Consider the following 14,651-nt stretch of genomic DNA (forward strand, 5'->3'; position numbering starts at 1 on the left):
ATTTTCTATGTATGACCATGAATTCCTCTAGCAGATATTCAATGACTTCATTAAGAAAATGTGTTCCTCGATCACTGACAATTTCTATTGGTAGTCCGTATCTGACAAAGACATTTTCATACAAAAATTGTGCAGTGGTTCTTGCGTCTGCTTTTTGTGTTGCCTTGGCTTCCGCCCATTTTGTGAGATAGTCCGTAGCCACAATGATATATTGGGTGTGTGTGAGATATGCAGGGGATGAAATAGGCCCCACAAAATCAATGTCCCATTTTGCAAATGCCCTAGCTCCCATAATTGGCTGTAGTGGCATCTCATCTCTCTTTATTGGCAGCTTGGTGCGTTGACATGCTTCACAATGCTTTACAAATTCCTCAGCATCCATATGTAATGTAGGCCACCATATTCCTGCGGGTTAAGTCAATTTTTGCCGTTTTATCGCCTGAAAAATGGCCTCCACTTATACCTCCATGTGCGTGTTCTAGAATATGTAGGTATTCACTTTCACTTTCACAGATTCTAAGTTGATTGTCCTTTCCTCACTTATAGAGTTGATTGCCAATTAAACTAAAGTCGTGAGCCTCCATCTCTATAGCCCATTTCCTTGCTTTTGTTATGTTTTTAGAAAATGTCCTTGCTGTTAAGAAATCAATGATATATTGACTCCATGCAGGTGCAATGTCTACCTGAAACAATGTCACGTGATCCACCAGTCGTTTGGCACTACATATAGTACAATTGTTAATATAATCATGTGTGCCAGCATACATAGTTGGCCAATAAACTCCTAATTGTTTCAGTATTTGGTGTGGTTTCATTGGTGAACAATGAAATGCACAATCTTGGACGTCTGCTTCGTCAAGATAACACTCAAATTCCTCCGGCTTTATACATAGTCGTAGAACTTGGTCCGATCCTAGATGATACAGTCGTCCTGCAATCAACTGGAAGTTTTTTGTTTGTCAAATTGTTTGATGTTTAGATTTGTCTTCCTTGTTATCAAATCTACCTCCAAAGGAAAGAATGCTAACAATTTCTTAAGACCATTTGGGTATAATTTCAATATTGAAAAGGTAAGCATCAGGTATGTCATCATCTACTTCTTCAGGAGCTTCCCCGTTTTGCAGCCTTGAAAGATGATCTGCCCATAGATGAGTTTTACCCTTTTTGACCACCACTGTGAAATCAAGCTCTAGCAAAATGATAAACCAGCGTACAGTTCTCCCAGTATTGCATGGTTTATTTACCAGATACAAAAGATCTTGATGATCTGTGAAGAACACAAATTTGTTGGTGAGCAAATAATGTCGAAATTTCTTTACAACATAAATCATCCCTAACCCCTCTCTTTCAGTGGTTGTGTAGTTCTTCTCTGCACTATTTAACTGTCGGCTTGCATAACAAATTGGAAAATCCATTGTTCGGTCTCCAGGTTGAGCCAGAATACTCCCAATTGCATATGCAGATGCATCAATGTGAACATGGAATATCTTTTCCCAATCTGGTGCTTTAAGTATAGATGCTGATACAAGGTTTTCCTTAAGCTTTTGGAATGAAGTTTCACACTCCTCAGTCCAGTCGAAACTAACTAACAAACGATACAGAGGTTGTGCAATGACTGCATACATCTATATGAATCGTCGATAATACCTGCAGTGTCCCATGAAGGATTGCTCTTGCTTCGCATTAGTAGGCTTGGACAAGTCTACTATGACTTTGATTTTGTCTAGGTCAATGGTTATGCCATTTCTTGAGACAATATGTCCTAAGATGCGGCGTTGCCTAGCCATAAAAATACACTTTTCCGGGTTAAGACAGATTCGATATGTTCTGTACTTCTCAAATACTTTTGTAAATGGTCAATATGATCTTCTCGTAGAAGAGAAAGTACACAAAGATCATCCATATATATTTCTAAGAATATTGTCAGGTATTCTTTGAACGCATGAGTCATTAACCTTTGAAAGGTAGTTGGGGCATTAGTTATGCCAAAAGGCATAACTCTATACGCATATATTCCCCATTCTGTGGCAAACGCTATTTTGTGTTGATCCTCTATTGCAATTGCCATTTGGTTATACCTTGAAACCCCATCTAGAAAGGAATAAGCCCGTTTCCTAGCCACCCTCTCAAGTACATGTTTTGTGATCGGCAAAGGATAATTATCCTTTATGATGGATGCATTTACTTTTTTGAGGTTCACACACACACGCTGTCGAGAAATTTGCGGTCTTGCCAGGAAAGCACCGGGCTTATGGCTGTGAGAGTTTGTGAGAGAACTCAACAAAAACTATATGAAGGAGTTAAACCATAGATGCCATGAAGACTAGGGTTTGGAAAGAAGTGCAATCAAAGAAGACTCACTCTTTCTCTCTTGCATTCACACACACAAAGAAAGAACGCAAAAGAGAATGTCAAAACAATACGAAGATGAAAACATCAAGGCTATGGTCATATCGTATCATGGGTAATATGAAAGGGTTAATGGATGAGTTAATGGCATTCAATCTTGGCTGACCAAATAGACTACGAATTGTTCTTTGGAATTGTAGTTTTGTGCTTACCATAATATATATATTTTGTCTAGTGATTGGGATTAATTGTGTGTACAAATCCTCTTGGTTCATAGCAAGATAACTACGCTTACATCAAAAGAAAAATTATAGTCTATGAGAGGTAGTATGATGGGATCCGGTGATAGAAGTATTTCATTGAGCCTTTCAGGCCGAAGAGAAACACTATACGTTGTTGAAAGTGTATTTTACGACTAATCCATACGTTAATTCTAATAGATCGTACAGAGTGAAAGCGATAGAAATGATCATCATGTGGGTTATTCATATAGGATAGTATGTGAGAATGTAGATATGAGAGAAGTGAAGAGATGAGAAGTTTCCCTTCCAAGCCCTATTCTTGCCCGTAAGCAATAAGGATACTGCGGGAGAGATGTACCTGTAGCAAAGAGAACCTAGAGAGGATGAATAACTAAGAATGAGAGAGATAGGTTTGGTTAAGGAGATGAGATTAGATACATATATATATGTTGGATTAGAGATGAAAATGAAAACAACAAGAAATCAAGAAAACATCAATGTAGAACACATCTTACTTGAAACCCTTCGGCACCATTATTGATGGAGAGAGAAGAAGAGTGGATAATTCCACTTTGATTGATACACCAAGTGCAAGACCTTCTTTGATTAGAGTTGATCTTCCAAGGTTAGCTTGTTGCAAGAATGGCTAGTCTCCCTCTAGGAGAAAGTGTAGGCTTGGGCTTATGTTAATGGCTAAGTACAATTAGGCATTACTACTCACTCCCTCGAGAATTCCTCTCATCAATGGCTTGAATGCTTGACTTCCTTCCAAGGAAGAAGAGGTCCCCTTTTATAGGTGAAGGGAACCCACAAGGGTTTACACAAGAAGAGAGGAGCCAGTGTGAACAGGAATTGGAAAAGTTGGAAATGAGCTGTCCCTGCATGATGTGGGCAGACTGGGGTCCAGTATTTTGATCATATCTCTTCAACCGTAGCTCCAAATAAAAAAATAAAAATATGGGCAGAAACTTCAGCTCATTAGCTACGATTTTCATTTTAAAATCATTCTCCAATTTGGATTGGAACCTTGTGTAAAAAATTCATCAAAATAGGGTCCATTTATGGCATAAAAAGTCTTCATGTGGTCTCCTTAGCCTTGACTTTCATTTAATTCCCAAGGACACCTCATGCTTTATGAAAGCATGACATTTCTCCTTGACAAATTTTTGTAACCATGCTTGCAATAATGCATTAAAATAAGTGTATCTTTGAAATCATGCCACCTAGTGTCCCACTAGGATTTGATTCTCTCCTAGTAGCTATTTAAAAAGAAATATAAGAAAAGTATAAAAAATACATAGAATATATATATATTGGAGTTTACCCTAGATATAGGATCTAGCTAGGGTGTGAGATGATAATGAAATAGTAGAAATAAAGAATCAATGCTTTTTGCCCCAAGTTAAAGAGGCGGAGCTATTGACACTTTTTCCATAGTATTTTTTTGATGGTAAAGTAAGAATACATTACCCTTGAGATAAATAATAAGATGAGATAGAAAGCTTATTTTTATACTTACATATGCATATGTACATTATAGGAAATATAATTATGTATCTAAAAAGTTACAAGATAACTCTTGTAGCATGTGTTCCCACTATGTACATGTCACAGCACGACATCCACCCCCTCTAAACCTGCACATCCTCCGATATGTGCCAAATTATTTCTTTGTAAGATCAGCCCTCTTGTACATTTTCCTTGCTTTCATCTTCACTGGATGATTCCAGAGCTTCATTTTCACTTTGATCTTCACCTGTGTTTTGCTCTTCTTCCTCATCAGCATTTTCTGGATCATTGTCTCCTCTTCTCTTAAACATTTTGATGCTTTTTCCTGCAATGGGAATCTTTAATTCTGTGCCATCTAGTTCAGACAAGCTCTAAGTAGCATTTTCATGCACATGTTTTACAACATATGGTCCAAACCATCTTTTTGAAAACTTACGCATGACTGTGTGTTGGTTATCAAGGCTACTATCATACACTAAAACCCAGTCACCTTTGTCAATTGCTTTGCTCCTGAGCCGATGTCGCTTATCAAAGTAGTCCTTGTTTTTCAATCTTGCATTTTTGAGTCGTTCTTTTGCAGCCTCAATGTCTCCAGGTCTTCTCTCTAGTTGCCTTATGCGCAATGCAAGGAGATCTTCCCTACTAAGCCCCTCTTGCCAAGGTAGTACATTCCATGTGGGAATTGTATCCTCAATCGGCATCACTGGCTTTTGACCATACATTAGCTCCGCAGGCATGTAGCCAGTTACTGAGCTATGTGTTGTACGATCAGCCCATAAAGCATATGGTAACAGTTTTGGCCACTCACCAACTCTTCCTTCGCAAGCCTTGGCCAAAGCTTTGATGATAGGAGGATGCCCTCTTTCACTCTTTCCATTGCCTTCAGGGTTGTAAGCCGTAGTAAGAGAAAGCTTGATCCCTAATCTAGAAAAGAACTCCCTTGCTTCTTCGGCATCCAGTTCACCTCGATCTGCAGTGATTTTTCCCACACAACCATAACGGCAAATCACCTCATCAAGAAGGAATTTTCACACAGCTTTTGTGGTCTTAGCTCTTAATTCTCTTCCTTCAACCTGGTTAGTTAGGTCCTCTCGTGCAAGAACCAAGTATCTCATCTGCCAGAGTCCTAAAGGCATCGTGACTAGATCCACAACCCATTTATAGTGCATGGCTAGTGGATATGTAGGGTGCAATCCATCACGATGTCGAACATTTGAATACATTTGACAAGTTACACATGACTCTACAAAGTGAGATACATCTTTATACATACCCTTCCACCAGTATTTTTCTTTCAACTTGGAGAAGGTTGCCCACACACCCCTGTGTCCAGCCCATAGACTCTCATGAAACTCTTGCATGAGCTTTACTTGAGTCTCTTTTTTACATATTACCCGTTGTGGTGTAGCACCCTTTTGCTTAGGATGCTTCCACAAGTAACCATCCCTTAAAAAGTACCCATATGCTTTCCTGCGTATCCTCTTGAATTCTTGTTCAGACCAATCATCCTGTTTTGTTAGAGTACTCAAGTACCTTCCAATAGAAAGCCAATCACCTTCATAAAGATCTTTCAAGAACAATTCAAGTGAATTAGTCATGCAGACATTGTTACCTTTGACATGAGAGATAGAATAGAATTTTGTGCCTACATCATCTCCCTCATCAATCATTTGTGACTCATCTTCATACCTTGCCCTTGATAGCATATCTGCCACTGTATTGTCTTTACCTGCAATGTGCTTAAACTCGGGATTTAAGGACTTAATGTAGGCAATCCACCGCAACATAGCAATGTGGTGTTGAGCAGCTTGTAATCATCCCAAGAAGTGGTAGACAATCTGTTTCTACAACCACACATGCACCAATTAGGTACTCTTTTCCACTTTTCAAGGCTGTAACCATACCCCATAACTCTCTCTTTATCTGTGGATAGTTTCTTTGGCGAGCACTTAGTACCTTTGCTCCAAATCTTACCACATACCTGTGTCCTTCTTTGTCATCTTGCCCTATTGCCCATCCAATCCCTGTAGGACTGGTATCTACTGTCACAATCACTGGCCTTTGACACTCATAGTCTACCTTTCTCAAAGTCGTTGCTGACTGGAGTAACTCCTTTAGCTTTTTCATGGATTTTATATGTGCTTTTGTCCATTTAAACTTTTGATTCTTTCTAAGCAGCTGATAAAGAGGATCAGCTACATGTGCATAATGTGGAATCCAAATAACATAGAAGACACATGCTCCCAGAAACCTTCTAACCTCAGTGATGCTAGTGCATGTTTCTTTCATTCTTTGGATGGAATCTACCTTTGATGGACAAGGTTTCCTACCATATGGCCCGCACATGTGCCCCACAATGAGCACTTCATTGACACCAAACATAGACTTTTTCCCTGACAATGTAAGATTCACTTCTTCCAACCTAGAAAATTTTTTATCACAATCATTTATGTGATTTACCACAAACCTGCGACATCCCTTGAGATCCAAAGCTTCATCTTTGTCACTTTCTTCACATCCTTTGATAGGCAAATCATCAATGAAAGGCATTGTGATTTGAGGAATAAAGTCACGTAAGACCTTATTCATCCCATTCATCATATGTGCAACCGAGTTGGTTGCTCCTTGTGGCAAGGTACACATCCTTACCAAACCCAAAGGTGTCCTCATGGTTGTCAAGTCTCTGCTTTCGATTGCAAGCTGAAATTGATCATACCCTGAGTAGAGATCCCCCATTGAGTAGATTGCCCTCCCTGCAAACGCCTCTGCAAATTCATCCACAATTGGACCTGTTCCATCTATTGTTTTGCCAGGGGTCTTAGTGCAATCTGAGCCCACAAGTGATAGCTTTACCTTTCCAAGTCTAGCTCATCTTTCCCTTGATGACACCACGGCTACCATGCCTACCCCAATGGTGGGCATGCCAAGAAACACGCCATGGACCTCATTTGTTAGTAAAGCACCGCTACATGGTAGCTCAATGCATTGTCACCTTGTTCACTGGTTGCATATCTTGGATGAAGCGTAGAGAACCATTCTTCTTTGGAACTGTGAACCACCTGTTTGAGTATGGAGCACAAGAAGGCTCCAAGATTCCCATTTTGATTTTCTCATTCAGTAGCTCTACTAACTTTGGCAAATGAGCCTTTGGAACCGGAATAGGCCGCAGATTCCAAGGCACGTGAGGTATTGTGAAAATTACCATAGGAGCTACAATATAAGGATCAACACATCCTATCTCATGTGGCTCAAATGCAAAAGCCTTTCCATGCTTTGAAAGCATTTCTTTGAAGCACTTTGTCTCCTCCTGTGTTAGAAACTCCTCGCAACCAATCTGCAACTCTTGAAAGGACTCCTTTGTGAAGGTATGCCCGATCCTTTTAGGATTCCGCAAACTTGGTTGTAAAGAAGCCTGTTCAATCTTTTCCCTATTGTTGGGTGGTAAGGGTGAAGCTGCTGGTTTCACCTTCTTTGCTACACTCTTGTATTTAGTTTCAACATGGACTTCTGGGCCAACAGTCTGGCTTTCTTTAAAGGCTTCTATTACTTGATACATTTCCATAGAGCAAACTTCCACAACTTCACTTTCAAGATGCAAACTAGACCTCATTATAGCATCAAGCTCACCCATACTATCTACAAAAGAAACTTGTTCACACAAACCCTAAACATTTTCAGTAGGCTCTAGCAACCCACTCTTTTTCATGGCTATTTGTACATTATGCACATATTGCTTCTCACATCTCTTCAAATCTTCAAGTTTTGTAAAACATAATGATCCATTCTTTGTTACCAAGGAGCTCGTTGAAAATGCTTCACCTATTTTTGGATCAGGCGAGACCCTTTTTCTTTCTGTACCACTGCAATCCCGCTTTACAATGGTACTTGGCCAAAACCCATCATTTCTCTATGATCATGAAACTCTTTGCTCACCTTTGGTAGAGGATGTTCTCTGAGGTTGTCACGATTTCTTTCATGGTTTACACAGACTGTGAGGAATTGGACAGCACGTTTACCATCTTTGCTACGTATCCTAGCATATGCTGAACCATCGTCCATTACCTTTGTTTCCATTCGAACTCCCACAATGTAGGGTTTTCCAAGGAATGAGATGATTGAAGAATGTATCCTGTACACAGGAAGTTTTGGGTCAATCTTTACATCACCTATTGTTACCTTCACACCTGACATGCTGCAAACAATTCACCGGATGAATTGTTTGCCACTTTTACCATCCAGCCATGATCTGTGTCCATCGGCCATTTGCAATTGTTGTAGAGACTCTTTGACATTATGTTTATTTCTGAACCATGGTCAATCAAGGCAACAAATGGCTCTTCAAGATCACCTACCTTGACCAAAGTTTCTGTAGTATCCCTTGCCCAATGACTTCGTGAATAGTAACTCCTAGGAATATCTTCAACTTCTTCATCATCATTTGAGAAATGCACTTGCTTCACTCTCCCACTAGATTGGTAGCATCCTACCACAGCTCCATCATTCTCCTTATTTTGCAGTTGCATCCCTTGTGTCTTTGAGGTTTCCCCTTCAACCTGTGGACGAGAAACTTCAGCAAGGGTTTGCCTCTTTCTCTTGATGATGCCAATGATCTCCTCATGGAATTCACGCTTTGCAATGCCAAGAACTTCTCCAAGAGTAAACTCAATCTTGCTATTCAAGATCCTTTCCTCCAAGACTTTCTTTAAATCTGTAGCAACCTCAATATCAGATTGTAGTTTATAAGTTGGGCCTTTTGTCTTACCTTTTGTTGGCTCTTTCTTCTTTCCTGTTGTAGACTCCTCCATGAGTACTTTAGGTGGAGATGCTCCTTGTGTTGAGGGTGTTTGAGAAGGCATTGAGTCTCTTCTTCCCCCACTTCTAGAAGCTCTTTTTGATGGTCCTTCATCAACACTCTCACGCCTGCGCTTCTCTTCTACAATTGCCTCATTTTGTTGGCATTTTGTAATGTAGGCATGCACTGACAATGAGTCCACTGGATCATTCCATCCTGTTTCTAGACGTATGCAATCACCTGCTTCATGTAGAATCTCTTTTGTAAGCTTTCCCTTTTTAGCTAATTGCATGACATTTGGCCAAATTTGACCATGATGGTCACTCACCTCTTCATCACAAAAATGTTCAATTTTTACTCCATAAGTAGCTGCCTCAACTGAAGAGGTGGCATGCTTGGTTGCCATATCTTCAACTAAGGTTTGCATTCCCCCCTTCCCAAAGTTAGTTCTCAAGGGTAGACCTGTCTCTCTTAAGTGGATTTTACCATCCTTAAAAAAGACAACATCTTTTGACAAAGCATCACTAAAATCATCACAATCCCTTCTTACATGGTCTGTACTATCACACCAAATACATCTATTAACAAACCCTTCTTTGGGCTGTTGTCTTTGCCTAGGAAGTGGCCCTGATGGTTGGCCTTTTTCTTCAAGCTTTGCAAACTTCACCTTCAAGTCACGCATTCCCTTCACAAGCTCATCTAGCATAGACTCATCAAACTTAGGAGCGATAAAAGTAGGCTTTACCATTTTGTCAGAAGTTGAGGTGGAAGGACTTGTAGTATTTACTACCATCTTGTCCCTTCTTCTTTGTCGTTTGGCAAGCAGTGAGAGAGCACCTTCAACCTCATTCCAGTCGGTCTTTAGTCCTTGATCAGCATCTTTATCTTCAAGAAGAAGCTCCAAATTTTCTTGAAACTCTTTACCTGCAGCTTGTAAGAAAAGATCTGTCTTCTCTGCATCTAGTGTGGCCCTTTCTGTCCTAGTGAGTTGTGCATAGTGCCGCTCAAATTCCCTAAGTAGCTCTGTTATTGATAGTCCTTGCTTTGGCTTGACTACCCATTCTAAGAATGTCCTTTTGGTCACTCTCTCAGAGTCCTCCATGAAATATTCCTCCTTTAAAGCTACTTTGAGTTCTTCCCAATTTCTCCCATGCCCATCTTTAATTGCCCTAACATGCTCCCTAATTTCTGGAGCAACAACTAGCTCAAAGCTTTGAATCATCTCACCTTCTGACACGCGATGCAGCTCCATCTCCTTCACATACTCGCGTAAGTACTTGGTTACATCTTTGCCATTGAACTGATCCATTCTGTTGACGACCGCTTGTATGGCCTTCGTTGCTGAAATCTCCCTTCTTTCAGTAGCATGTTGTTGTTGCATGAACATTGCAAATGCTTGAAACATTTGCATTGTTGCTGGGTCAAAATGCATACCCTGTTGCTCAACATGATCACCCATGGTTACCCACAAACTCTCACCCTAGCAGATTCGCGTCGGGTTCACCAAAAATATGTCGAGAAATTTGCGGTCTTGCCAGGAAAGCACCGGGCTTATGGCTGTGAGAGTTTGTGAGAGAACTCAACAAAAACTATATGAAGGAGTTAAACCATAGATGCCATGAAGACTAGGGTTTGGAAAGAAGTGCAATCAAAGAAGACTCACTCTTTCTCTCTTGCATTCACACACACAAAGAAAGAACGCAAAAGAGAATGTCAAAACAATACGAAGATGAAAACATCAAGGCTATGGTCATATCGTATCATGGGTAATATGAAAGGGTTAATGGATGAGTTAATGGCTTTCAATCTTGGCTGACCAAATAGGCTACGAATTGTTCTTTGGAATTGTAGTTTTGTGCTTACCATAATATATATATTTTGTCTAGTGATTGGGATTAATTGTGTGTACAAATCCTCTTGGTTCATAGCAAGATAACTACGCTTACATCAAAAGAAAAATTATAGTCTATGAGAGGTAGTATGATGGGATCCGGTGATAGAAGTATTTCATTGAGCCTTTCAGGGCCGAAGAGAAACACTATACGTTGTTGAAAGTGTATTTTACGACTAATCCATACGTTAATTCTAATAGATCGTACAGAGTGAAAGCGATAGAAATGATCATCATGTGGGTTATTCATCTAGGATAGTATGTGAGAAATGTAGATATGAGAGAAGTGAAGAGATGAGAAGTTTCCCTCCCAAGCCCTATTCTTGCCCGTAAGCAATAAGGATACTGCGGGGAGAGATGTACCTGTAGCAAAGAGAACCTAGAGAGGATGAATTACTAAGAATGAGAGAGATAGGTTTGGTTAAGGAGATGAGATTAGATACATATATATATGTTGGATTAGAGATGAAAATGAAAACAACAAGAAATCAAGAAAACATCAATGTAGAACACATCTTACTTGAAACCCTTCGGCACCATTATTGATGGGAGAGAGAAGAAGAGTGGATAATTCCACTTTGATTGATACACCAAGTGCAAGACCTTCTTTGATTAGAGTTGATCTTCCAAGGTTAGCTTGTTGCAAGAATGGCTAGTCTCCCTCTAGGAGAAAGTGTAGGCTTGGGCTTATGTTAATGGCTAAGTACAATTAGGCATTACTACTCACTCCCTCGAGAATTCCTCTCATCAATGGCTTGAATGCTTGACTTCCTTCCAAGGAAGAAGAGGTCCCCTTTTATAGGTGAAGGGAACCCACAAGGGTTTACACAAGAAGAGAGGAGCCAGTGTGAACAGGAATTGGAAAAGTTGGAAATGAGCTGTCCCTGCATGATGTGGGCAGACTGGGGTCCAGTATTTTGATCATATCTCTTCAACCGTAGCTCCAAATAAAAAAATAAAAATATGGGCAGAAACTTCAGCTCATTAGCTACGATTTTCATTTTAAAATCATTCTCCAATTTGGATTGGAACCTTGTGTAAAAAATTCATCAAAATAGGGTCCATTTATGGCATAAAAAGTCTTCATGTGGTCTCCTTAGCCTTGACTTTCATTTAATTCCCAAGGACACCTCATGCTTTATGAAAGCATGACATTTCTCCTTGACAAATTTTTGTAACCATGCTTGCAATAATGCATTAAAATAAGTGTATCTTTGAAATCATGCCACCTAGTGTCCCACTAGGATTTGATTCTCTCCTAGTAGCTATTTAAAAAGAAATATAAGAAAAGTATAAAAAATACATAGAATATATATATATTGGATTTTACCCTAGATATAGGATCTAGCTAGGGTGTGAGATGATAATGAAATAGTAGAAATAAAGAATCAATGCTTTTTGCCCCAAGTTAAAGAGGCGGAGCTATTGACACTTTTCCCATAGTATTTTTTTGATGGTAAAGTAAGAATACATTACCCTTGAGATAAATAATAAGATGAGATAGAAAGCTTATTTTTATACTTACATATGCATATGTACATTATAGGAAATATAATTATGTATCTAAAAAGTTACAAGATAACTCTTGTAGCATGTGTTCCCACTATGTACATGTCACAGCACGACAACGCAGCTTTCCGTTCTTTTTGGGGACAACCACATTGTCAATGGGTGACACCCAATCTGTATGTTCGATTTCATAGATGAATTCAACATCCATCAGCTTGTGAATCTCCTCTTTGATTCGTTTAGTAAATGCGTCATTATATGTATAAGGACGTTGTTTGCTAGGTTTGGCATCTGATTTCAAAGGAATTGTATGTTGGCATATCGATGGATCAACTCCTTTGAGGTCTTTGTAGGACCATGCAAACACATATTTATACTACTGGAGAAGCTATGTTAGAAGTTCTTCTTCTTCAGGCTCTAAATCAGTTGCGATATAGACGGGCTGAGGCTTTTCACCTGGTTCAGCAAGGTCTATCCGTTTTGCATTTTCCGGTCCATTGTACGATTCCTGGTTTATTATTTCACTGATTGGTGGTGTCATTATGATTTTTTTGTCCTGGATGGTGAATTTCCGATAGTGTGATGATACATTCATGTTTCCTTTTTCTGACTCTTCCTTACCATCACTTTCTTCCTCAGTTGTCCATACCTCTCGTAACGACCGTTTTAGTTCTTGGTATTTCTTTTTACGCTCCAATTTGGTCCATTCTAGGTCTTTTGTTTTTTCCTGTTTTGATTTTTGAGATTTTTTTAATTTTGTTTCTGTTTTAGTCTTCCGTCCTTGTTTTATTTCCTCTTGCGTTCTTTCCCTTCAAACTTTTGAGAATCTTCCTGATATTTGGTCTTTTACACAATCCTCTGCTTTGACAAGCATTATATAGTGAGTTTTATCTTTTATCCTGGGCATCAGGTTCTCTCTTTTTTTTTATGCTCATTTTTTAATATAGTGTTCCTCACGTCTAGGGTGCTGATTGACAAAATCATAAAACTTGATATTCATTGTTTTCTCCTCACGCTCGCTTGAGTTGTCTGAACACTCGTTATCTGGATCGTTATTTACCTCCAGATGCTCAAAGGAGTTATAAAACTTTTCTTTTTCTGGTGGTTCTACAATCTCATCTCCTCTTGGTATAAGGCTTACCATGTAATATGGTAACACATCATAGCCATCCTTATCACAAAATTTTATCGTTGGGCTATCTGTAATGGTACAGACATCCAATGTTGCTAGTATGTGTTCCCATTCTAGAGGTTCTAAGGCATCTTCAGGAAAAGGTTCCGGAATATAATCCTTGTCCTCAATAGCTCTTTCTAAGACGCATTCCTCTCTTTTTAAGCTCCCACAATGTGAAGCTCTGCACATCCATAACTCTTTTTTTTGCCCTAACCATGTTGGGAGTTCGGACCCTGCCAATGTAGCTGAATCAAACTCTTCCACTAGTGTCTGGTTAACATCTTTGTAGCTATGGTCTTTTAGGTGTATTTTGGTTGTTGTCTCGCCATGTCTGAGGTATATGTGGTTGTAACCCCAATCCTAGACCATCTTTAATTGTCTCATGAATGGTCTTCCCAAGATGATCTCGTAATTGTTCTTTTTATCAAAATCGACTATTGCAAATGTATGCTCATACTCGATTCCGCACGAGGTGACAATTACTTTTTCTAAAAGTCCTAGAGGCTTTTCCATGAACCCATCTGCCAGTTGCAATTTCATTCTAGTGGCTCTCAAAGCCGATTTTTCCCATTTTTTCCAGATTTCCTTGGTGGCAATAGCGACCCCTACTCCACTGTCAAGAATAGCTTTGGAAACTACTCCTTGGAATTCTACTGGTAGCGTGGTGTTTCCATCTTCTTCCTCGCAATACTCTCCAACCTTGTTTAAAGGTACTAGCCTAGTGTTTAGTTGAGGCTTGTCCAGTTCTCTGATCCTTTCCTGAAGCTTCGAGGTGGGGTCTTTTACTCCAAATTTTTCTAAGCATTTTCCTACGGTGGTCCACATGTTTGGCCTGAGCCTTAGGAGTTCGGCTAATGTGATTGTGCATGCCACCGGGGTGGACAATAACTCAATCAACCCTTGTGAATCCATCACTCTGCTAGAAGAAAGTCTTTGAGATGGTATTGCTCTCACCTCAAACTTAGCTTCATACTCCCCTAGGTAAGAGGGTAGAGTTTTTAGCGAGTTTGGTTGGTTGTGCCCTGAACTAATTGATCCCTGGTCTCCCCCTTGTGAATGTATATTTGTGATCTTGCCTCAAATTCTTCAATAGAAGGTAAGATCTCATTTTTATCTTCTCTCGTGCTATTCATGTGGTAACTGACCTTGTAAGCTTTGTTGGCATCAAGAATTTGCTTCCATAGG

The sequence above is a fragment of the Adiantum capillus-veneris genome, chromosome 9 (assembly GCF_014529385.1).
Source record: "Adiantum capillus-veneris isolate H3 chromosome 9, ASM1452938v2, whole genome shotgun sequence".
In the NCBI taxonomy this organism is placed as follows: Eukaryota; Viridiplantae; Streptophyta; class Polypodiopsida; order Polypodiales; family Pteridaceae; genus Adiantum; species Adiantum capillus-veneris.